General features: G+C 48.5%; 1 protein-coding gene and 1 pseudogene across 2 annotated transcripts in view; both read left to right on the plus strand.

Moving 5' to 3' along the window:
* LOC8040054 overlaps window positions 1-26,347 on the plus strand; it is a 921,389-nt gene that overhangs the window by 235,048 nt on the left and 659,994 nt on the right. The gene's annotated exons all lie outside the window — the stretch shown is intronic.
* LOC115324343 lies at window positions 17,568-22,442 on the plus strand (annotated as a pseudogene).

Genomic DNA, 26,347 nt, shown 5'->3' on the forward strand with positions numbered 1-26,347 from the left:
ACTTGCTTTTCTTGAACAAAAAGAAATTATTTTACGGAGTTCTGAAAGAAAACGGCCCTTGGCCTTTTTTTAGATTTTACAAAGGCGTTTGATTATAAAAATCACAATTTACTACTAAAAAAGCTCGATATTTACGGAATTCGAGGTCAAGCACTTCACTTGCTTAAATCATATTTAGGTCACCGCAAACAGTTTGTTCATCTTAATGGTTTCGCGTCTCAACAAAGAGTATTATATCCGGTGTACCGCAAGGAAGCATATTAGGGCCGTTTCTGTTTAATATATACATTAATGATATTGTAAACATAAATCCACTGACTAAATTCGTAATATACACGGATGACACCAGCCTGTTTTTTTTTTTTTTTGTTTTTTTTGTTAGACTGGCTACGAGCTTATCAGCTGCGCAAACGTGGCCCTAACAGCGTTGCAAAAATGGTCATCAGATAACACGCTAAACATCAATGCGAGTAAAACGAAGCCATTCAACTTTCGGCCTAAAAACAAAAATGTTTCTACAACGAAGATTCTTTTCCTAAATGCAAAGTATATAGATATTGCAGAGTTTAGGTGTAATTTTCAGTCTGTAGTTATCTCGGGATAATCATGCAGATGATTTACACACTATAGATGGTCAAAGGTTATTGGACTAGTCTCTCGTAACCGTTTTATTCTACCGAGAAACGTTAAGTTTCGTTTATATCAGAGTTTATTTCTTTCTCACCTGAATTATTCTTATCTAGTTTGGGGCACAACCACCCGCAGAAATCAAAAAAAAAAAAAAATACTCCTCCTGCAAAAAAAAATATATATATATATACTGCATAAACGACTTCATTTTCGCCGAGACCTAATTTTCGCGAATTTCGCGTATCGCTTACAATTCGCGAAAAATAGGTCCCGCGAACAATTCCGGTAAAATATCAACACATTGGAACATATATTGAGATCCCACCGCGTCGCGAAAATTAGAACCCGGGAATCTTTCCAAAACTTCAGCTTTGTCTTAAATCGCGAAATATTGAGCCCGCGAAAAAGAAGTCGCTTACAGTATATAGATATGTACGTACGTCTCATTGAGAATGTTTCTTGCGACTCTGCACCCAGGAACTGTTCATAAAAAAAATAGTATACTTCCTGTTTACAGCATGTACAAGTATAGACTCGCGTTCAGTTTCAAGTTAGAAAATAAAAGAAATAAGGATAGTTAAGTAAACCTTGCGGAGGTAAAAGAACATGCGACTTCCTACCCAACTCGGTCGGCGGAACATTGGACTGTGCCATTGTGTCATAACAACTATTCAATGCAATCACTCAGATGCAGACTTCTTACTATATTGAAAAACCTAATAAAAATAAGATTGATATTATTTCTATTGCAATTCGGGAATTACGAAATGACCTAATGTGGGGCGAAAACGAAGGAATCGATTTAGGAGACCTGTTTGATTTTACTTTGTTATTTCGGTTTTCTCTGTGTTGTCCGGTGTTGCTTTGTTTTGACTTCTGTATATGCCACTATAAGGGAGCAAGGGGCTCCATCAAGCTGTTCTCACAGCTCTTTTCCATTGTTTTCTCCATTTACTACAAAATATATATAAAAAAAGTTCCTTAATAAAAAAGAAAAAAAAAATGCTGGCGCTCACAACCACCATTTTTGTGGAACCAAGACTTTCCGCTGCCTTTGTGCCTCGAGTCACACTTGATACTGCCCAAAAACATGTCGGCGTTTCACATACCAAAGACGGTCGAAACTGTCCTTCTTTGTTGCAATGATGAAAGTCCGCGTGGCGCTTGAACTCGCTTCCGAGCCGGAGGAAGCACTCTCTTTCATAGGCGCTGCGGATATCTTGAATCCTTCTACTTGCGCCATCCCTGTACGCATTGATTATCTTCTTGAACCGCCAATCTCTGCGCTGCCTTGTTCGTCTTCGCCCGTAAAGCATCGGAACCTGCCTCCGATCGCCCGAAGTGGCAGGTTTCGTACCCAGTTTGGCAGTAGCGTAAACGCGGCTGTAAGCTATCGACACCGTGCATGGCGACCAATAGGACCGATATCGTCGTGAGCGTAATTGCCTAGCCAACACTACCGCGTATCTGACCTGGCGCCCGAGATACCCGGCATGTTTCTACTACCATGAAATAATGAAGTGTACGTACCACATGATGCATCCGTGCGGCGTTTATTCGAGCTTCCCAACCGTCGTTTGAGTGAGGAGAGGCGAGTCCGCCATCAACCAAGCCGCTAGCACCGAACCCATTCACCGCACCACAAATGTCGCTCACTACTCCAAAAATGGAAAAGCGAACGACGAGGGGTGCAAGCTTGTCTCGAAAACGAGGTGGGCTCTTCATACTGCTAGGGTACACTTGGAGTGAGAAAGGGTCCGGGATATCCTTCTCTCAACCAGGAGGTTAGGATGCAGCAGAGCAGCTGGGCTTCCCTTGTGGGCGACCTCGGGTGGCTTGGGGGAAGCGTCAGGGAATCGCGGTCTGAACTCGCGATACACGCGTGCGGACAGCACGAAGAAAAACTATAGTATGTAGTTTCGTACTAAAATAACTTAATTTTAACTTTGGATCGTATACTAAACTGGATTTTTGATTGTGAAACGAGGCTGCCAAGTTCCTAAAGATCACGCGTGATCGCCGAAAAACCGCCAACCGCGTCTCGGTGTGTCTAAGGGCTCATTCACACTGGAAGCGGATCCGCGTTCGCAAAGCGGTTGCGAACGCGGTTGTATAAGGATTCAGTACAATTGCACGCGCACACGATGACATCAAATGCGCGTGCAATTTCACTGGATCTTTATACAACCGCTTTCGCAACCGCTTCGCGAACGCGGATCCGCTTCCAGTGTGAATGGGGGGTAAATGGGGTCGCTCGCGAACCGCATTTGCATCCACTTCGCAAACGCAGCTCGACCGCCTGTGTGAATGCGCCATTAGACAGGTCGTGCCGTGCCATGTGCCAGCCCAACGCTCAACGCTCGGGTCTAAGCAGGCAAGCATTGGTATGGTCCCTAGAAAGACTGGCTGGTCTTCCGTCCACGGCCCCCGGCAGCGACGTACTGCCGCGGAATGAAAGCCCGTGACGGTGCTGGGCGCTATCGGCCTGCCAGAATTTGTGAATTACCGAGCCACAAAAGAGTTCTGCAGAAAATACTACAGACACGAGCAAATGAACGCTTCGTGGATGATTTATTTACCCCTCCATGCCTTAATGAAGCCTTAGCCGCTCTCGCCTTGCTGCCCCTTCGTTGTTTATTGCCTTGGTGTAAAGACGGAGAAGGAGGAGATGAAGACCTTGCGTATGCTTAACGTAGGTAAATCTGTTCTTGCAGAGAAGGCAGAGGATGCTTCTCTCATTAAGCATGTTGAAAGTGAACAAGGTACGAGCTACAGCAGCACGCCCCCTACGTGCTGCGTAGAGATGCGTGCAGAGATGCGTTCGAACGAGAGACACAGCTTTTCTACGGTCCATAGCATATTGGACTCAAAATGGTTGGCCCCAATGTTTGTTCACCACGTTTGAAACCTGTGGCGATACGTTGGCATAAGCGAGCTTTCAGAGGCTTTTTCGGGGAAACGATGGAAGGACTGCGGTGCTCATGAACGTATATGTCTGGTTCACGCGGTAGCGCAAGGTACCTTCAGAGCGACCTGGTCAACACGCTTATACGACAGTAAGAACCGAATCAACTGTTCCATACAACATGGAAACAGGGAAGCTACCAGAGTCCAGCAGAAATCGGGACCTCTTTCGTTCAGTTGTGCGTTTTCCCTCCACTGGAACGGAACTCGACAAGAACTGTTCAAGTTTACCTGTCAAAATTAAGCTACTCATTTACAATTTTTTATTTATGTCACATCTGAATTGTTGTCACTTGGTCTGGGGCACATGAACTCCAACAAACTTCGACAGGTTAACGATCCTTCAAGAGAAGGCCATCCGAGCTATAATGAATGTGGGTTGATTGTAGTACACAACCAACCCACACGAAACCATTGCTTAAAGGCCGACGACCAGTTCGTGCTTTCCACTTTTCCATCGCTTCCTCCTCTCCCCCCTTGTACCCTGCCCACCGTTGTCTATTTCCTCCTCCCCATGATGAGGAGGATCTTCTGCCTTGCAGAATCTCGAGTCTGGTCGTCGGCCTTTAAATTATTGAAGTTCCATCCTTAAACAAACTGTACGAGTACACTTTTACTTAATCGATATATAGCAAGCATTAAACAAAAGACGCCTGACATTAGTAACCCATAGCGGAATTAACAGTAAATATTAGACCTTCTAATGTACGTCACGAAGCAGTATGGAGGATAGCATTCAGTCGAACCACCTATAGAATTCAAATGCCAAAACATCGTCTTCCTTTTTTACGAAACCATATAATGGAAAATAACATTATCATCGAACATTTAACATCTCATTCTTTAAAACTGACGTTTCTGTCAATATTTGCCATACAATTGTATTTTAGAATATAGAGTATTTTTTTCCTCGAGATTCCAATCTATAGCCCAATTTTAAACTTGTATTTTGACTATTGATGCAGTAATTATTTTTCTTAAGTATTTGACTTTTGTTTTTCGGTTGCTTGCCGTTTCCTAAAAATGGGGCCCGAACCCCGTCAAGCCGACAGCTGTCGACTTTTCGTTCGTGCCTCCAGTGCCTGTATTATTGTACAGACGCAAATAAAAATGATTAATTGAAAGTGCCGTCCGTCTTGCTCCAGCCGCGAATAGCTTCCTTTCAAAAAGAAGCTGTTCCCAAGCATGGGAGATATTTGTAGTGCACGAATGATCGCTTTGGAGTTGATTTTTCCTTTTCGTAAAGGTCACATCAAAGCACAACACGAAGCCATAGAAGTTCGCTTCAGTCGTGCTGCTGGCGCTTGCGTTCCCTTCGGTAGAAGAAAACCGAAAAATAACGTCACAAAATTACCTAGATGTTACAAGCCTGGAAAAAGGGAGGCATTCTTTTGAAGGTGTCGCGAGGCAAGTTTTTATTTATTTTTTTTTTTTCTTTACTGAGAGGTCAGGGCTGTTCTTGGGCAAGTTCATTTCTCTCCCCGCCTAGTTTCATCAAAAATGCAAGAACTGCCGCTGTACAAGGATTGCGTATACCGAAGGCGCCTCTTTTATTTACGCTTTTCGAAAGAAACAAAGAAAAGCGGGGATAAAGCTGAATTATTAGAGTGCCTCTTTGCTCCCCATTTATAGAAACAAAAATGCTTCCAATATGTCGTGGCGAGATTGTGTATAGAAAGAAAACATACCTTGAAGATATGGCGCGGAGCGCGTTATTTATTGGGATTCCCGGGAGGGAAAGGTTCTGCTTTCGTAGAAAGACGGAAGAAATGAATAAAATATACCTCCGCCTCTCGCACATTATTCGAGAGGCTGGTGCAAGATGCGGAGCCTTTCGAAAAGTGCATCCAGCAACACTGGTGGTCGCCACTTCTTGGGCACGAATCGTGCCATTGGATCCGAGTCAAAGGCCCATACCAGCTCAGCCGAGTTGATGCTGAACGGCGACGCTCGGAGCAAGCAGTGGCCGATTCACTTCTCAAAAGGCCAGGCTGTGGCGGCAGCCGATGCCATGCACACTGCACACGGGCACATGCGGTGGAGAGCCCGCGAAATCTAGCCTTGGGGCGGGGAAGTGCGTGCATTTTCGAGCTAAACTTGGCCAGGAAATGTTTCCTCTAGACTTCGAGAAAACTGCTAACTTCTTGGAAAAGCTGAGGCTTTTCATAGATGTGGATTGCGGACCCTGCGAATGGTTTGCTCGATCGAAACCAGCTTCGTTAGCGGATCGATGCAGGCGCGTTGGTTCATAATTGCAGACTGGTGGCAGCGCGCCAAAAGTCCGCTGCCAAAGGGAAAGCAGCGAACGGCCTGGACGCTGCAAAGCGACAGACGCCTCTGTTCGTAGAGAGTGGCTCTCGTTCGGAGGGAGACGCTGCGTGCGAGCGATGGCGCCTTCACTCCGTGCTCAACGGGACGACACCAACTCCGGCTAGCGACGAGCAGCTCTGGGGAACCAGATGTTCATCTGCTAGATAGAGCGAATAAGTTTTTCCGCGAAGCGGTAAGATGCATTCGCTCGACGCCACGTGATACAAAGGCGTCACGTAACACCGTGACTCCACGTGACTGTGTGACAGCAGGGGCCCTAAACTCGTGAAACACAAAGTTCGGGCCGAAAGTTCGCGGAGCGCGCCGATGGGATGTTGGTGACAAAGGCGCCAAGTCATCGTCGTGATTGTCCAATCGGTGCGCTCCCTCAACTTCGGGCCCAACTTCGCGTTTCACGAGTTTAGGGCCCCAGGGCAACGATGTGTCAACACACCTGGGCATCCGGCGCTAAACTTCGCCGCAGTAACGGATGGAAAATAAAGAAATGCGATTGGATTTTGAGGTTACGTGGCATACGGCGCTCCTGCCGCGCGGGAGCCGTGAGTTTCTATATTGTGGAAAAAGCGGTTCTTTGAAGCTAACCAAGTGCCGCGCTAATATCGATATATTCCCATTGTCAAGGTGCAGGCGAGCTGGTGTATGTTGGCCATCGTGTTAAAATCCTCCGACTGGAAAGGAAAAGTGTAAAGGTCTGTTCACACGATGCATCTTTTAGGCGCGCAACAGTTTTTTCGACACTCAAGTTTCGCGAAATGTGCTCGTTCACACGTACCGCTTCACGTGCAACAACGATGACGTTTAAACTCGCGAAAATAGTTTGGGTGTTGACCATAAAGTGGCGCTTCAGTTGAAAGCCAACATCATCATCATCACCATTAGCCATTCAGCGTCGTGTTCTCCATCTCCCGCCACATTCTAAAAACCGCCAGCATCGCCGGCAGCTCCGCCGCCGCTGGTTTGAACAGTCCTCCGTCCCCGCACCGTCCCGTTTTTGGCACGGCGCCCCCGGCGCTGTTGCCGGGACGGGGAGAGACGCCGGCTGTGTGAATGAGGCCTGAGAAGTCTTCGTCCATCGCTGGATTCTTTTCCGATGTGCTACTCACTTTTCCTTCAGTGGTGCTTGACGTGTTGCGGAAGCGCCGGCAGTGTCCATCGTTCGTGGTTTCGGTTTTTTTTTTTTTCGGATTTGGTTTGGCTACAACACCGGCAGTGAAGTGGTCTTCTCATACAGCTCGCTCCCCCCTCAAAGGCCACGTGACAGCGTTTCTGAGCGGCCATTGGCGGCGCCCTCAGAGTGATTGACAGGACTCGGCAAAGTTTCAGCAAAAGCTCGCTCCAGAAGCGAGGTGTGTGCGCAACTTTTTTTAGATGCGCGCGTCATTTACGGACTCGTTCAGACGGCGCAACCATTTCGCGCAACTACGTTTCGCGACACTAGATGCGCGAGAAAAATGCATCGTGTGAACGGGCCTTAAGAGGACGCCGAAATAAGGAAACAGGCAAACGTCTCAAACTCAGCTCACAAATTTCACAGCTTTTCTAGCCCAAGGCCACCGCCAACGCACATCGATACGCTTCTCCCTTTCCAGTACAACCACAAATACCTTCTAGACCCCAAGAGTTCACCATTGTACTTTGTAAGGACCTTCTGAACAAAACTCAAAAGAACACCAAAACGTCCAAAACCGAATCTCGAACCGCACGCTTACTGCAATGTCCTCTTGGAAAAAAAGATATAAAAAAAAAAATTTCAACAAAACACACAAAAAATACAACGTGAAATAGGTTACCGCCACCGCACACAGATACGCTTCTCACTTTCCATTACAACCACAAAGAAAACCTTCTATATTCCAAGAGTTCACCAATGTACTCTGTAAGGACGTTCTGAACAAAACACAAAAGAGAACAGCAAACGCCCAAAACCTAATCTAGAACCCCACGCTTCATACATTGTCCTCTTAAAGAAAAAAAATATATAGAAAGGACATTCCAAACAGAACACGCACATCTGTGTGTTTTGTTTGCAATGTCCTTTCTATTTTTTTTATAATACATTCACATAAAAAAAAACACTTTGGTTTGGTTTCCTAGCTGCATTGAAGCTTGACTTGCGCGACGTATTGTGATCGTTTCTTTCACTACACGTTTGTTGTCATTAGATTCTCTGTATTGCACTTCTGTTCCTGACCAGTCAACTGCACAATTGTTACATTCCTGAATATGTGTAGCCAATTCCGAATTTGACACTTTGTTTTTCACGTTCTGTTTGTGCTCAGTCAATCTATCATTGATGCATCGTGAAGTCTGACCTACATAATTCAAACCACAGGCCAACTGTATCTCGTATACTACGCCTTTTTCGCAAGATACTGATTATTCACGGCGCTGTTTTTGACATCCTCTATGTCCGTTTTGAAAAGGTGTTAATCTACTTAACCTGAAGTCCGTAGTGAACACGGTGTCGACACCATACGTTTTGGCGCACGCCTTCAAGTTGTGTGATATGCCTTGAAAATATCTTTTAACAGTTCTCCGGTTCCTTGCTTCCTGATTTTTCTTCGCGTCTTTGATGTGTATGGACAGTTCTCTTTTAATGAACGCTTCTTGATACCCCGCATCTTCTAGTCTCCTCCACTGTCTCTGTACTGCTTGATTCAGGCATTGGGTGCACGACCTATCCAGTGCATTTTTAACTAGAGATTTGACCACTCCGGCCTTGACGATCTTTGAATGACAGCTATGTTTTTGAAAGGACCGGTTTTTGTGTTATCTTCCCGTACTCCCAGCACAACCCATCTCTAACATGAAGGCGTATAGACCGACACGCTGTTTACAAACAAACCCGCGTTTGCCCACACCAGGTGTGGGCACTGCGCTTGCGCAGAAACCAAATTCGCGCGAAGCGTCTGCGCATGCGCCGTGCCGTCGACAGCGCCACCGCAGCTGCGTGACGTCAGGGCCGCGTGTTGGTCTATATGCAAGAACTGTAGCACTCCTTTCAGGTCTTTCCGCAGTGAACGGTAGTTCTGGGGCCGTCGATCTTACCAGAGTTTCTAGAGATTCTGATAAGCCGTCTTTAAACGTGCAAATAATGATGTCATCAACATACCTTCTGACGAACCCCCACATGCCATCGTCGGAGCGACTTTTCTCGGATCCAGATCGAGATCTGGAGCGGGAGCTAATCCAAAACGACCGTTGAAACACGTCGGTCTCGATCCCGATCGCCCAGTGAAGTAGGCTCGCTCCAGAAAAGTCGATCCCTGCGCGCTCCAAAACGACCGCGGAATTCGCCATTAGGTTTAGGCGGATGAATGAATGAGATAAATGAGAACAAAAATGTTCTCATTCAAGATTGAAACTTGACTAAATTCAACTTCAAAAACTTCCTCACCGCGGTCAATCCTCGGTGGGTGGATGGCAGGCGCACTCGTGTACGGGTTTTAAGCTTCCTGCACAGCCGTGCACGCTAACCAGGATCACCTTTTTGTATGAAAATAATATAAATTATTAGTCTTTCCTTTTCTATAGAGTATAGAAATCTTTAATGTCCATCAATAGTACCGAACAGTTTCTCCCATGATAAACATTCGAGATGTGAGTCAGTTCTTCTGAATTCCTTAACGAAATTTCTTTGTCTTTTACACTTTTTCTTTCAAGTTCCATTCCTAGTCTCAGGATTTTACATCATGATCGATATATTCTTTGGAAACTAGGCATACGTCGTTCAACAGGCCGTGAAGCGATCATTCTCTTCTTTTTTTTCCCCACTTTGTCCAACTAGTACTCCTTCTCGAATCAAGAACCGTAGTGAAAACAAAGTTGGGCTGCACGTGGAGCGTTGTCAGCTTTCCAAGTTTGTGGGGTGAATTAAGGCACTGATATGTGCGAGTAATATCGGTTCCTTTTTTTTTTTATCGAAGCGTTTCGTTTCCAGCGCAAGAACGCTTTTTTCCCCCCTTTGGCTACCAAACTTCGTAATACTATAGTTCGCGCTGCATACGAACTGTGTGCAAAATGTCTGTGTGCCTTCTCCTACTTGTCTTTGTGTTCGTTTGCGCTGTTTTATTTATATGTTTACTTGCTTTTTCGTTGAGGTGAAGAACCGCGTGTATCGAAGAAATGTTTCAAGTTTGATCAGACAGCGTGGATGATGAATCTGTTTGTTAATTTATTCCTTCGTCCCACCCTCAAGGTCGGATCTTTACTGAGGTGGTCGGGATTTGTGATTACAAACACAGCGTACAGTAGTTGCATCGCCTCATAACGAAATTAATAATTAGTTGGTGTAAATGTAAGCCCATCAGAATATCGGATTGTTGCTCTAAGGTGGTGATGCGAGCTAGTTTCTGCATACTTCCAAGAATGGAACTCAGCGCGAGCGACGTGTACACATGGAAATGGGAGGACACAGGACGACACTTGGTTTCCCTTCAAGTGCAGACGCAGCCGCAGCTAGGAGCTGATGGGGCCAAGCAGGCAGTGTCAAAAGTGCATCATCATGCTGTTCGTCGTGTTTCTGTATATATTCTATGATCGCGATGTTAGAACATGTACAGAAACACGACGAATCAAGATGCGTCAAAACTCGTTTTTTTTTTTTATTATGACAGCGCGCTGTCATAACCAAAAAAAGCGAGTTTTGACGCTTCTTGATTGGTCCCCTTAAGTCGTAGCGTCGGCGGCGTCTAGACTTTAGCTTGGACCAAGTATAGCTCTCACTTTCAACGGATATGTTTAATGAAAAGAAGCACAAACAACGGCGGTAACCCAATCAGGATGGCACTATCCTTCCAATATAAGTGAACAGATGCTTGGCTGACACATGACAGTTGTTTACCGCTGTTGTTTGTCTCGATTTCCATTAAACGTATCAGTTGAAAGTCAGCGCTAGTCGTGGGTCCTTCTATTTCTTTGTGTCATTGTCGTTTGCGCGCCCTGTTCCATTTTTCCAAGTATGCACCACCTAGCTCGCATCGTCACCCTAAATCACTTATTTCTTCTGCCGCGGGCTCTTTCACGTGTTCCAACAACGTCAATAACCGAGCCATCACACGCGTCAAGCTCATCGCTGTAGCAACATTACGGGCCAGATCCTTGTCGGTATCCGTGAAGAACGGCCAAGTCCCCGCCAAGGTGGAGGACCTTTTCGTCTGTCTACTGGCTTCCAGTGGACACGCTAAAAGCATCTGCGAGATACTGAGGTCGGGGAGCTGGAGACAGGCAAGGTTCCTGCGCGACTGCCTGAGAGTGCTGTGTTTGCTCGACCGAACTACCCCCGAAGGGCTCAGATGGCACCGGGAACATCTGCAGCTTGTCAACCAAATGACTGTGTTCTTGTGTTATATGTGGGAGCGGTTCTCCCTAGAAGTCTGCAGCACCAACTCCTGACGGGCTGACACTTTTAGGAGGCATCTGGGGTTTCCGAGTCTAGAATTCTTGAGAAAGGGCGAAAGTACTGTATCCAGCCGAAAAGGATGCCACATGAACTGTTGGCTGACGTACGGAGGGTGTCTGGGAGGGCTGCAGTAGAGGACAACGACCACGGTGTGGTGGAATTGCTCGTTGAAGCGTGCGATGACTACAGCTACTTCAGAAGGCAGGTTGTTTCGTTCTTCCAGAACAGTGACTTCGCTTCACTATACAGGCACACAAAGAGGGAGGATTTGTCGGCCTCCCTAGAAGTTTGCCTAAATTTAAATCTCACGAAGCCAACGTTACTTGTCTCAAACAAAGTTAAGAACGCAGTTTTGAACATGTGCAAAGACCTTACCAAGCTGGAGAAAAGCATCGGAAAAAGAAAGACAGGGGCATTTGGAGCTCTTCTTAGCGGTTAAGACACATCAGGCAGAAACTGCTTTCAGATCCATTGTTACTGAGAAAAAGAAGAGGCAGCCACAGCCAATTTCTAAAGAGGCACCTGAGTGGATTGGAACTATACCATCCGTACCTTGTGCCGAATTCACAGTGTATAGTTGATTTCTTCAGCTGTACAGCACATTTGGTGGGGTTCTCTATCGACGTAGAACGTTTGTTCTATTCTATACCAGAAGAGGCCCTTTTAGAGTCAGTACGCGAGTGCACCGAATGAACGGCGAGGTAGGTTTTCACAATGCTGGTATTTCTGTCGATCGATCGATTTCTGGAACTGTTCAAGTTTTATCTTTAGTCAACCTTCATCTTGCATGAGGGCAAGTACTACGCATGAAGGTATGGGATTTGCATAGGGTCCTGTGCGGCCCTTCTGCTCTGTGATACCTTTTTGAGCAAGTGTGACCATATGCCATATCGGACAACATCAACTGTGAGCGTATTCGCCAAGTGTTCCGTTATCTCGAAGATGTCCTGGTTTTGGTGTATAAGTCTGGAAGTACCATGTTTTTAAGGCCGTTGTAGAAGTCGGTCATGGTGATGTTGGACGCTTGCTGACGAGAGGTGGGGAAAGGATTTTGAACGAGAAGAGGCAAACATGGTTTGAATAATTCCAAGCTCTACGGACTTAGAGTTGTTACTGCAGAAAGGGAGGACCGCTGTTTTGGATCGTTGCTGGAAACTCCGGCATGTGGCTTGAGGATGAAGATGAAGCCTTAAATCCAAATGCGTGAACTGTTGGTTCTTCTTCCGTAAACCTAAGACCCGACGAGCAGGAATCGAATGCTTCACAAATGGCTCGTGCAGAGGTGGAGGTCGGATGAATAACAAGATACTCATCTACGTATCAATAGACGCGGCATTCGGGGGCAAAGATATCCAGTCGGGACTTAACTGATCGGTTTACGACTGGATATCTTGGCCCTCGAATACCAGTCCTCCCTTTCTCCAGCAACCACTCGGTAAAGCTTGGAATTATTCGAATCCTGTTTGCCTCTTCTCGTTCAAAATCATGTCCCCGCCTCTGATGAGCAAGCGTCCAACGTCAGCATGCCCGACTTCCCCAAGCCGGGTATCCAGCAGATCTTTCCTCCTCCGCACACCATCGAAATTGCCGCTGGTAATCAATAATCGTAGTCATGACCTCGCAGATAGGAACCGTAAGAGGGAGCGAGTCGTGGCAACATCTGAGCGACAATAAAGTGTACGTAATTTGTGTTTCTTTTTCCGCTCCTTCCGAAGTTCACGTGACATTCAGGCGCAATTCGATTGGCTCGGATGGCTGTTGGCGTCCTCTGCAGTCCAGCGTGGCGAGACAGAGCTTGCCGCCGTCGTTTTTCCTTCGCTCGAAACAGAGAGACGGAGGATGTGTTCATCACGACTTCTCCGACTTCTTTGTGCTCCGGGGACACTGGGCTTTTTATGGGCCTGATGGCGTCTTTGGATTCGGACGGCTTTTATCGGCTCCAATGGGCCCTCCCCCCGCCTTCTATGGCGCTTTCTCTCCTCGTCTTCGCACGCGCGAGTACGTATGCCTGCGGGACTTGGCTTTTGTCTGGTCGTGCCGCCGGACGGACGGTCAATTGCCGACGCTCGTCTAACGTCCATTGACAACGGCCGAAGGCAGGCAACAGCTTCAAGGACTGCGGTTAGGAGTGCGTGCGTTCTAGGCGTGGGCGCTGTTGCGTGATGTCTGTACGCGCCGTGCCGTGCTCGTCGCAGCCACTTCGACACCCGGCGCCGACGATGTTCTCCAATAACGAGCATAAAAGAAAGTTTTTCTTTTTTAAATCTTCACAAAGGATTAGAACACTCGTCTCGTCCAAGTTGCATGTGCATAACAGCAGGTAGAGTAATAATCGAAGCCCGTGAATAGCCTCCTCTGCCTGTGGGTGGCGCCAACTTGGCAATGTGGCCCGACACCGAGCATCCTTGACTGGATCGAAGCGTGACGCAGCGCTCGTGTCCAATCTGCGCCCCATCTGACTGCGTCCGAATTTACGGAGCTGATGATTCTCTCAATTGGAGGTCAAAGACCAGTTTCGGCTCTCTGATCGACGAGCTTTTAAGGAGGACTCATCGCTCGGCTTACGGTGCGAGGTTGAAAAGGCTCGGGGAAACACGCCTCAGAGATCCACGAGCTAAAATGTTCCTACGCTTATCCGGTGAACAAATCTGGGATCTGGCTAAAGGCTAGCGGTTATATGACTGAGGCGTGTTTACCTATGACTCGGGACCACCCTTCTCTCTCGCACCGTAAACCCGGAGATGTCCATGAAAATGCGCCGACCAGAGTACGGGCTTGTTGAGCTTACTCGAGCTTTTCCGATTACGCTTCCCGACTCCGAGGCATCGTATCGATTCGTTTCAGCGGCAGTCGTAACTGGAAAATAATCCGAATTGAGAACGTCCCGCCGAATTGATTCTTCGCTCAAATATCCGAGCACCAAGGGGCGCACTAAGCTTATATATATATATATATATATATATATATTCCCGCCATTCCTGCGCTACTTGGAGCTTGGGACTTTTGCAAACGTCGAAACACCCAAGAAGCAAAAGTATGCGTGAGAGCTGGTTAGGCAAAACCTTGAGAAGCGGAGGAGTCAAATAACGGACGCATCAGTCGCCTTGCGGAAGGCTGTCCAAGAGCTTCACCATGTTTGCCGCTTCGGGAGGGACCCTGTAATAATGACGTAATGCCTTATCTTCTAGATCGTGTTGTGTGCTGTCCCTACAAATGCTCTGTCACATTTAAAAACCGTCATTCAACTCTCCCCGTTTTGCACTACTCCGACGCACTGCGCGCGGAATGTACGCCTCGAAGGCGACTGTCACGCCGTTCGAAGAAAGAAAGTCATTCTCAGTCGCTATCTGGGGTCTCCCGACGTCCGACTTGTCGGCTTTTCGACCCAGAGGAGTGGATCAATCGGACGCCCACCCATAGCACGCTCCCTGTACCCAGACCCCGAGAGTGCTCACGGCTCCTTTCTTCTCCCCGTCGCTGCCTCTTGCTCCCGCGGCGGGGGAGGCTAGGGAAGAATGGGGAAACAAGTTTCGCCTTGTTCCAGCGTTGCTCTTCCTTTCTTTGGGGACCTTTCTCGTTGGCCTCCTCCCTCGTTGACTGTCTGTCGGCGGTACTCCCGTTTCTTTAAGGGGTGTGTGGGGCGGGGGGGGGGGGGGGGGGTCTCGGGGGAGAGGCCGTATATCGATGGACGCGTGGGGACTAGCGGAGGGTCGTCGTCTAGCGTTTACGCGTCGACGCGCGCGCGACGACGCTCACGCTTTGACGCCTCGCTGATTCGGGTAACGCCGGTGACTTCCCCTTTTTCCCGTTTGTAAACTCTGTCTCCCGGGTGGACGCACTCCGCGTGTCTTACCACGATATATTTTTTTTCTTTTGATTTTCCTTTGGAAGCAACAACTCTTCCCGGAGTTTTGTTGTAAGGTCAGCTTCACTTAGTGTCACGCCGGATTGTGTGATTAGCGCGCTGTACGGCCGCTGCCATTCTTTCAGCGGGCATCAGCAATCTTGGGGGTTGGGACTAGTCAAGCTGTTTTACAGCGAAGCTGTATATGAATCGTTGGTCGGGTATTTTTGTGTCCGTGGACATAACATCAGTCGACCGAATAGTCGACGGAAAACCATCGCGCGCGCCTTATCATTGATCATGCGGTTTTGACTCTTGTTTCAATAAGAAAACCACAAAACAAGTGTCCAAACCACATGGTAGACGATAAGGCGCGCGCGAAATATGCGAAGCACGTAGCGCCCCCCCCGCACGCATTTCTCGCTAAACATTGCGGTTGCATAAGTTGCCGCGGCAATGGCACAGTGCGAAGTGGGGAGTGACGTCACTAGCCTCGCCAACAATGCGAGGCACGTAGCACTCCCGCGTGCGTTTCGCGGTGAAGATTGCGGTTGCATAAGCTGCTGCGGCATCGGTAGCGCACGAAGTGTTTCATATATGTATAAAACATATTTTGTACAGTGCATTTACTTTTCCTTTGTCAATAATTTGGTATAGACCCTTTTCTGTTTGTAAACATGAACTGCCGCTTGCGTCCCTAGCGATTTCCGGTCGCACCGCCTTTGCAAGTCTGTTGAGCTTGCTTATGTCATCAGTGCTAGAAAGCATAAATGCTGCACGGGCAACGAGGTTGGAGATTTGACGAGGGTCTTCGGCTGTACAGTGTTACATCTTGGAGGAGGCAAATTGGTTTACAAGAATACTGGAAACATTTTAACAGATCTCGCACTCCTTCGTTCTTTTGGCGTTCATCTGCAGAACTGGTGGTTAAGCGTTTGATTTACTTTTCAAGCAGCGGTGTTAAGGTGGCCTTCGTTCATACTTTTTAAAAACCGGAAGTTGTCTGGGACGTCATAGACTGGAGCACCACCTGGTGGCGTTTGCCATAAAAAGGGTCTATAGTGCAGTGGGCACTCGTTGGAGGTGATACAACAGCGTCGCTGTCCAACTTCCTTCACAACGTGGATTGGAGTCCAAATGTTTATAACAGTTTTTTCCCTCTGCCTCCACAAACATTGTTACTTTTGTCGAAAAAAAATTACTATTATCATATGTCGCGGTTCCTTTTGCGGTGATATCCGTTCTTGACTCAAGTGTCTCAAGCACCATTGGCAGTCGTCATTTGCCACCAAACTCCTGGGGGTTTGGTTGCAGGAGGCACGCAATTCTAATTTGTGAATTTTTGCAAGAATGTTTTCATTGATGTAAATTTTAGGCACGCAGTTAATCCTTTCTCGGAACGGCGAGTAACAAACAGCCGGGGGGCACCTGTAGGGCCCACGGCTGTTGCGCAGCGGTGAAGCTGGCGACGAATTGCGCATAAAGTGCGACGGATGTAGGAGGTGAGCCTTCCTGCAGCAAACACGCTTGAAGGGTGTCTCGGAGGCGGAGGAAGACACAAGCCCGTTCATTTGTAGCATATGCACGAGGCTTACAGTGTTGGAAAACATTCACGGGAAGCAGACAGAGGAGCTGACAGCGCTGGTGAGCTTTATAGCTGATCAGATCCCACGGTTAGAGGACCAGGTGGCGAGCGCGGCCAGTGCAGCTACCTCAGAGCTGACACATTCCGGCAATGGACGGGGGAAGCTGGATCAGCCACTGCGATCCGATAGATGTCGTGACGGTGGGGACATCGACTCCCACGGGTGCAGTGGCGGAGAAAAGAGCCTAGAAGCCCAGCGGAGAAGAAACGAAGGCGCCTGGTGAAACCAGCACTCAACAAGTCAACACAGCGGCAGATGTGGAGCAAGAGAAAGCTGCAGAAAGGACAACAGATGCGGGACAAGAAAGTATCGAGAGTACGCTCTCCTCGAGGAGTTCGGACGGAGTGCGAGCCGATAACCTGTAAACCGCGGAGTGGGCAGAAAAAAAGGGTCAGGCTATAGCTGGCTTCCGGCGACCACCCCAGGGTGTGACGCGAGAGGCGACTGTGGTCGGAGACGACAACGTACCCCGTTTCGCACGCGCGCTCGACAGGAAAGTAGGAGGTAGCCGACGACTGGAGGTGCTGTACAACAGGGAGGCACAGCAGAGGTGGCTAAGAAACTAATTGAAAGTTATGAGTGTCAGGCACGAAAGGTGCGCCATGTTGGCATCAACGAACCGCTGCAAGGGAGGAAGCCAGAGGAGATTGTGGACTAGCTAAGGTGCACATGATCGAAACGAAGTGACGTCCTAGCCGTCTGTGCAGTGCCTGAGGTTGCAACTAGGGAAAAGGCGGTTCTGGTGGCAGCCATGTCACTGCATGTGAAGTTGGGAGACCTCTGCCAAAAGCTGAGGGCAACATACATCAACCTCAGCAAGGACCTGTACCATAAGGACGTGACCACAGATGGACTGCTTAACAGTGAAGAAGGAGGAAGGACGGCATCAGACCGCCTAACTTGGATGATAAGTCGTTTTTTAGGTACGCGCAGACGAGGCAGAAGGGTGTAACAAACACTACGCGCCAGTCAACAGAGTCAAGGGGACAAGCATCAGGAGACAAGAACGCGAGCCGGGAGGTACTGAACCAGACGTTCCACTCCAGCTGGCTACAAACTACGGAACCGGTACATCCTCAGCGGCGCGCTCCAGGGGACTAAAAAGAGCGACAAAATGAGGCAACGTCACCCACCGACAGGAGAAACGTGGCCCACCCACCAACCACAACACCCAGCAGAACAGAGCTTTCCAGCAATAGGGTTCCCAGCCACCAGTGCTAGTGCAACGGCAACCGGAGGTAGCTCCTTTCCCCACCTGTTCTCGGTGGTGGCACACATGGTAAATTGCCAACCGGGGCATGTCCTGGGACGCCAAGCACCATAGGGTTTCAACTCGACACGGGGAGAATGGGTGATCGATGGACAAAAACGTCACAAAATCGAAGATGCCAAAACAGAAAGGTGGGGAGAAAAGGAACGGATGTTACTTTCCTAAGGGAGGACGGGGAGAAGGAAAGTAGAGCAAGGTGGCAGCCATTATGGACAAAAGAAATCCCTCTCTTTGGGCTGGCGGAGACTCATCTACGAGGAAACGAAGTTCCACCCATTTTCCCAGGTCTGGTTTGGGAGGGCTGTAACAGGCAAGGTTAAATGAGGAAAGGAGGTGGTGTCGGAGTCCTCTTCCGAGACAATCCAGAACAAAAGTGGAGTGTTGTGTACATATGTGGATGAGGGGCACAGTGCAAGGAACACCTCTAGCAGTTGCGGTGGTGTACTGGTGGAAAGGAAAAGGCTCGAAGGAGACAAACAAGGAAATGGCCAGGTGCTTGAATAAATACATCCCGGAAATGAGGAACCATGGAGACGACATAATTCTCGTGGCGGACTTTAATGCACACATTGAGGAATTGGACGGTAGGAGAGATGGAAACGGACAATACCTCCTTGACTTGGTAGATACCAATGACTTGGTACTTGGAAACACTCTGAGCACATGTGAAGGAAACTAAACCTGGGTATCCGGAGACCGAAAGTCATGCATCGACTACGTCCTCATGTCCCCGATGATAAGCGGAAAACCGATCTGGGTTACCATCGACGAGGAGGGTGCGGTCAGCGTCGGCAGCGATCACAACAGAATCGTGGCTATCTTCGGAGGACCCAGGGCCGCAGGCGCTACACATGACTTGCGAAGGGAACGAGCCCTATGAGAGAATGAGATTGAAGAGATTGCCCGTCGTAACCTAGAAAAGGTGGCAGACAGAGACATGACTTATGAAAGCATTGTGAAATGCATTAGCATAAAAATTATGAAGAAAATCGGCAAGGGCATGTCAATGGGGAGGACGGTATTAAAAAAGCTGGTGGCACCCAGAAATCAGACAAGCCATCAATGTTCGCCAGGAGGCCTGCAGATGCCATCGGGCGGCGAGAGAAAAGGAAGTGAAAGGGGAACTCTGGGAGAAGTACGGAGAAACCAAACAAAAATGCGAACACGTTGTCCAAAGGAGAAGGACAGTGGGGATGCGTACACTGCAAAACTTAAAGCGAAGCGGGAGAGCAGCACCTAAGAAATTCTGGAGGCAAATGAAACGCCTAGGAAGGCCAACAGCTGCAATGCAGCACCTGAAGAGTTCACTGACTCTGCAAGTCGTCAAGGACGACGAGTTTCTCAGCTTGGTGTTGCAGACCGGGGCCAAACTGCTCCAAGGGGAGGCAGACCTAGGGGACCCACGGTACGAAACGACAGCGAGTACAGCAGAGTCAACACTAGGACGAAGAGTCCTCGGAAAACCCTGACTTTCTGAAGAACCATCGAAATTGTAAATGCACAGAATCCTTCAGAACATGCAAGTGGACACAGCCATGGGGCCAGACAGGGTGCCGATGAGCGTCTTGAATAAAATGGGACTCAAAATGAAGGAAGCTCTACAAGGTGCACTGAGAGATGACCTACATTGGCAGAGACATACCTCAAGATTGGAGACACGGGAGAGTGAAGCTCGTATATAAGGGAACCGGAGAGAAGACAGACCTGAAAAACTACCGGCCCATTACTGTGATCTCCCCAATGGGCAGGGTCGGCATGCAAGTCATAAGACGCAGACTGCAAGGTTGGGCAGAGCAGAAGCATGTACTGAATGAACTCCAGAATGGCTTCATAAGTGGCCGACAGCTCGAGGGCAGCCTGTGCGTGCTGAGCCAAGCAATCGAGGTTTTACAACAGGAGGGGAGACATTTCTGGGCGGCTTTCTTGGACATTGAAAAGGCCTATGATTCAATCTCCCACTCATGGCTCTGGTCGGAACTGAAGCAGATTGGAGTGCCAGGATCAGTGCTTGAGATCCTCCAGGAGCTGTACAGGGACACAACGGTTGTAGTGGAGTGGGAAGGCATTAACACGCAACCAATCCCAGTGCCAAGGGGCTTGAGACAGGGGTGCCCCCTCTCTCCTCTCCTGTTCATGTTGGACATGTCTAGATGGTAAGCAGAACTAGGGGAGTATGGAAGAGGCCTCGACTTGTCTTCAAAAGAATGGGCAAATGTTGAGACAGCACCTTTCAGGACTATTTTATGCGGATGATGTCGTGCTGACAGCGGGCACCTGTGAAAAGATGCAACAGCTGCTGGACATACTCATAAAACAAGGAAAGAGACTGGGACTAAATTTCAGCTCCCGTAAGTGCGAAATGCTGAAGTGGGGACCCACAGAGATTGTAGAAGGGGCTTTGGACACGTCTCTTGTACTGCAGAGTGAGACTGTGCAGTGTGTCACAGAGTACAAGTACTTGAGTGTACACCATCCACAAGTAGGGACTACATCCATGCACACGAATCGGCTGTACGGGTACAAGTCATGAGGGGCAAGGGGGAGCTGGCAGCTACGTCTATGTATTTTTATTTACTTTATTTATTCGTTACCTACGTTTCGCCCTGCGGGCATAATTGGGGGGGGGGGGGGGGGGGGGCAACCTACATGTAAACAGAACAAGTGCACAAATGGAAATACAAAAAATATCAATACATGGTGACATCTACTACGAAGAATACAATGCGCAATCACAAAACAAAAAAATTAAACTCAACATATACGTATTTATTATAAGCTGCTAACATCAGCACAATGCAAAATAATACATTGGTCAGGGATCATTCTCGTGTAAGTAACGACTTAAAAGACGATCAAATGTTTCATCGGAAGCCGAAACCACAGCTTCGGGGAGTCTATTCGACGGATTTATGGTTTGTGCGAAAAATGACGATTGAAAAACAGATGTGCGGCATGCCATTTCCCGTATTTTCTTCGAGTGGTCTAATCTCTGGGAAGTAAAAGTAGTGGGTTTTAGGTAGATGTTCCTATCAATGCCGGTACGTTCACGAATCACTGAATTCAAAGGAGAGTACCTTGATAACCTCCGGCGGAGTTCGAGCGACTCCCACGACAGTGATTTTTTTTTTTATGCGTGACACTGATATCAAAATGATAAGAGTTAGTGACAAGACACGTTCGACCGCTACGAAGTTTCCGTAGCCTGCAGAAGATGGTGATGGTGCCCGGTCTGACGTTCGCAAATTGGGTTCTGTGCACGTCGTCCCACACTCGGAAGTTCCTAGAGGTTCGCCAGTGGGAGGCAGGGCGGATGGCACTCGTGGCACACAAAGGGACGCCAAACGAAGGGGAGCAGGGGGACCTCGGGTGCATGTCTGCCTTTGTGTCGAGGGAAGCGGTGGCAAAACTGGCATACGAGAGTTGTCTGTGCGGCCTCTGAGAGGAGCGATGGGCCAGGAGGGTGTTTAAGTACCTCGTGTACGGGACTGTAAACACGCGCTCGGGTGGCCGGACTCGCGGGAAGCACGAAGTACCACGGAGCCTGCTAGACGGCCGGCCGCTCCGAGAAGGGGTCATCAAGAAATATGTGCAGTAGGTCGAGACGCGAAGGAGGACGGAGTTGGCCGCACGGGAACCATCGATGACTCTATACGCGTGCTCGAAGCTGGCGATCGAGCGGCCGAGCAGCTGTACGATGACTCCAGGGGCAGCGGCTTGCTATTCGAGGCACGCACGGGAACCCTCAAGACGATGTTATAGAGATCGTGATACGACACCGAGTCTCTGATCTCTTGCGTCGCCTGCGAAGTAGCAGAGGAGATAACCGAGCATCTGGTTCTGGAATACGAGGCTCTCAGACCGTGCTCCCGGGTGGACAGGCTGCAGGACGCACCGGATGACTGCGAGAACCACGTCGAGACCACCGAGCGCCGACTAGAACAGTGGTCGGAGATTTCCTGGCGGCATTCATATTAAAAATAGCGCAAAAGAGACGGGACAAAAAGACGAAGAAGCACACAGGACAAACGCTAACTGGCAACTAAACTTTATTGAAAGCTTCCAACTTTGCTATCGCCAGGCACGTGCTTCCTGGCGGCTGTGGAAGAGTGAGACGCGAGCTAGACCAAACCTGCAAGCCCCAGCCGGACAATCGAGTTTTTCCACCTCAGCTGGCCGGCCTCACACCGTGGACCCGACCAACGTTGACCCGACCACCGACGCAACAGAACAAGAACTCGGCTAGTCTTGGCTTGACACCAAGCGGATCCACCTTAGCTAGTGTTTGGCAGGCCATCGCCGGAACTTTCGGCGAGCGGCCATCCGTTACAAAAGGGACACCACTAAATCCACATCCAAATCCAAATTGGGCTCGAAGCGTGATCCTCGCCGAACCACGACGCAGCGTCCAATCCATGCTAAGAGGATTGGGATGATAGGTGCAGCAGGCTACTAGATTGCCCACACTATTGAGAAGGCTCAATTGACGAGGTTTCGCAGCGGATCCCCGGGTGTGTTTCGTGTAGGGTCGTCACGTTCCGCTTTGAGCGAAAAATTTCCCTTTTACATTTATCGTCAAAGGTTTCCCGATAGCTTTAGTGGGTATTCCTCTTTTTCCCGCTAAAGTTAAGGATGAAAATACTTCGCGAATTTCCTGGCTAAATTTAGCGAGCGAATGATCTAATGGACCAATGTAATCTGTGGGCGGAAAAGCGTGCAGAGCCTCGGCTGCATTGGCAGAACATTAAGAGGAACCGGTTTTATTAAATTGAATAATAATAATACATTTAATTATTTCTCATCAATGCGACGGGGGAGGTTGGGGAAAGAAAGCTGTAAAAACAGCTTGGCCCCAGAAATTAAACAATTCGATATCACGAAGGCGTACAGTACACTACGTACATTGCGCAAAAACTCTGCTCGAAAAAAAGAAAAAGGAAATCATCAATATACAAAACATTTAAACGGAAAAAAATATATCGAACACAGTGGAACTCAAACGAAAAAGAAAATCAAACGCTGCGATTGTATAGTCCTATATATTCGCATTAAAAACAATAACCTAAACTATATTTGTGATGTTAATTATTACGATTTCTAAGAAATTCAATACTTGTACAAGTTTACGTGGCTACTAGCCCCGTAAACTGATTTGTTTCCAGTAGTTCTGAGCTTATGTTATGATGCTGTTGATGATTTCAGTTCCACGAGAGTCCCACCAGTAGGAAGAACAAACGTGTGGTCACTGAGATGATAAGTTGTTTCAGTTGTCCTGCCTCCAGCGGTAACACTTGAGCGCCTTATGAGCTTAGGCCGTGTTAAAGCACGACGGAGGGTGACCTGCAGCACAGGAATCTACAAGACACACCTTGCCGTTCTCATCGTGTCAAAGACTGTAGGATCTGTTCCGTTTCATTATTTGAGTAGAAGGCATACACCGCTTGATCCGCGCCTCAAGCACGTTCCAAGCCTGCATGCATAGTTGGGACTCGAACCAAACGGCTTTTCTATATCATACAAACAGGAACCCCGCCTCAAGTAGTGTCTCCAGGCTGTGTTTTGCATTTGTACCAGCTATCGCGGATATAGAAGCCTACGCCAAGGTATAGAACAAGCATTTGCGGCTATTGCTACAATCCGTCTATAGTGACTGGAATCTCCGAAACGCTCCGACTATTGGAACTCGCTACTGGAGTTCACCCTATTAGGTCCTTAGCGGATTGGCGCGGTGTTGGCCCAGTCCTAGGGCTCTTTATTGGGCCTCTTCTTCGTATTTTCTGTTTTTGTTTTCGTTTCTATGCCTTCTCCGCACTGATATCCGGCCTCTTCTGTCGGTGGTTATGAGTCGGCACGTGTCTATGGCATTGGCTCCGGCTTCCACTTGGACTTGGTTCGCTTTGGGGCTTTTTGCTTTGGGAGCTTTTCTCCGTTTCGCTATGGTGTTCTAGAACTGGGCAGTGTGTCGTCCGCGCCGAGAAGCAACGGAGGGAGGAGGTCGGCGCAGCGATGACGGAGCGCAAGGACGCCAGGGGGCGCTGCGGGTAACAGGCGTGCTCCTTCCCGCTCGGATTGCCGTGTGGCCGTACTGCTTGTGATCGCGTAGTTCGCGTCGTCGCCTTGTTTTGCTGCAGTTTTTTTTTGTTTTTTTAATAATGGTTGAGTGAAATGGATTGTGATCATTGCCGTTCAGTGTGATGTAGACAACGCGTGCAATGACGGAAAAACGGCGGGACAAGAGAGACGGGACATGTTTTGTGTCGGGGAAGTGATTTCCCTACACCCCTCTACGGGGGTGTACTCCCCCCTTGTTTTTCCGAAAGCACCCCTTTAATTCGCAACGACTCTTATATTCTCAATGCTCCCCCCCCCCCCTCCCCTCCCTAACCTCAATTATTGGGGCAGGTGCCGGGTTGCAACAGTGGCAACAGTGGCAAAGAAGCCCGTTCCCTTTTTCGTGCCCCTCTTCGAGTTCGATCGGCGTCAGTCGTCGTCCCGCAACATTAAAAGGAGTGACAGGGAGACTCTGCTTCATGTAATGCAGGCAGTCATGGCAGTCGTCCTCTACATTTTTTTTTTTCCGGACTTTTTGCAGTCTAAGTATCTGCTAAATCGGTTTGACACTGGTTTGAACGCACCGAAGGGCCCTGTGCGCGCTGACTGCATTAGAAAGGCTTGGAGAAGTGTCTGTGAAAATGTGACGTTAAAGGTTATAGCCTCACATCAGCAAAAATTTTCCCAACGACTTTAAAATGATGAGGGTTGGCCCAGCACTCCGTCTCTTCAATGAGGAGGTGCTAAGAGGCCTCTTTTTATTTTTACCGCAAGAAAATTGAAGGGTGTTATGGCCCAGCGGAAGATACTGAGTCATTTATCCTGAACATGTCGAAGCTCATCAAGATCATTACCTCACGTTGGAGAATGTAGAGGTACAAAACGCCATAGGCGCCGACTACTGGGGAATTCGGGAGCCCCCCCCCCCCCCCCTCCCTCTCCCGAGCTCTTAGGAAAAGCAAGTACCATCGCCTCCGAAATCCTTGGGTGCACCTCATTAATCTCATCTGTGCGCTGGCCCCCAGTGTATAATTAAAAATTTATCTGTGTGCCCTAGTGCCCATACAGTGGATAAATAAGAATTTATCCACTGTGGTTACTACCAGAGCTGGTGAGTGGATACATTTTTCTAACTATGCGCACAGTCCTGTTTGAAGACCCTACGTAGTAACAGAAAATACGATAAAGGCTAGTGCTCAAAATTCCTTCGAAAGCCCGTGGAAGTAGCTGCAAGAGTCGACAGTGGCACCTCCATGCAGCCTACGGAAGTAGACGATATAATCCGTTTTGTAAGCCCCATTTTGTTTTCCCAAACATTGAAACAATTCATTAGGGTAGTGCACGCTTCAACCACGGATTTCATTGATCACAACTACAGTGACAGCGAAATTATAGGGTCACAAAAGCACACATTTGTTTAGGTATCATGCCATCAGCATGCTTATCCTACGTTATCCAGGGGATTACACACGTTTGGGACGTCTCTTTCAAGAGACTTCCCGAACGTTTCCCTGGGGGATGGATTTCCCGCAGCTATTCAGAACGCAATATTGTTAGCGCGAACAAGCGATCGCCGGTTTTTCTATGAGAAAACAAAGGATCTCAGCAAAGTTCTAATTGCTGGGGAAAAAGCTCATTCGGGTCTATAATGCAGGTGATAAAAGTTCGGCATTTTCCAAAGCTCTCCTTTTTTTTTCTGTTTTTTTTTTTTTTTAAGAAAACACTCTTTCAAAGTAAATGCGAGAAAGCGCCAATGTCTTGTTCGCGCTAGCAGTGCCGCGATGTGTACTGTGGCGTCCTGTCCGAAGATGCACGTCTCGGGTAAAGCATTTGGCAACGAATTAGTGCGATAAATATTATGTGAAACAGCAGAAATAAAGAATACCGTAAAGAGTTAGCCAAACAATACGAAACAATCGAACCCGTGCGGAACGCCAAGCCAGCCAAGCGCTACCGCTGCCTGCGCTCCGCACTCCGGCAGCACGCCTACTACACGTTGCGCCCTCTCGCGGCCACCGATCCGGTCATCGCTGAAAGAGCCCCCCCTCCGCCGGCGCTCGCTACACTGCCCAGTCTTCTAGTACACCATAGTTTCGCTGTCGATGATACTTTTTTCCCCGTCCAAGCTGCGTTTTTGCTTTCTGGTTCTTCGGCTCGTTGGGGGCTGCTTTTGTGCATGGGTCTGGCTTTGGGGGATGCGACTCCCAGTAAGG

This window comes from Ixodes scapularis, unplaced genomic scaffold (genome assembly GCF_016920785.2).
Source record: "Ixodes scapularis isolate PalLabHiFi unplaced genomic scaffold, ASM1692078v2 PGA_scaffold13__105_contigs__length_92229423, whole genome shotgun sequence".
Taxonomy (NCBI): Eukaryota; Metazoa; Arthropoda; class Arachnida; order Ixodida; family Ixodidae; genus Ixodes; species Ixodes scapularis.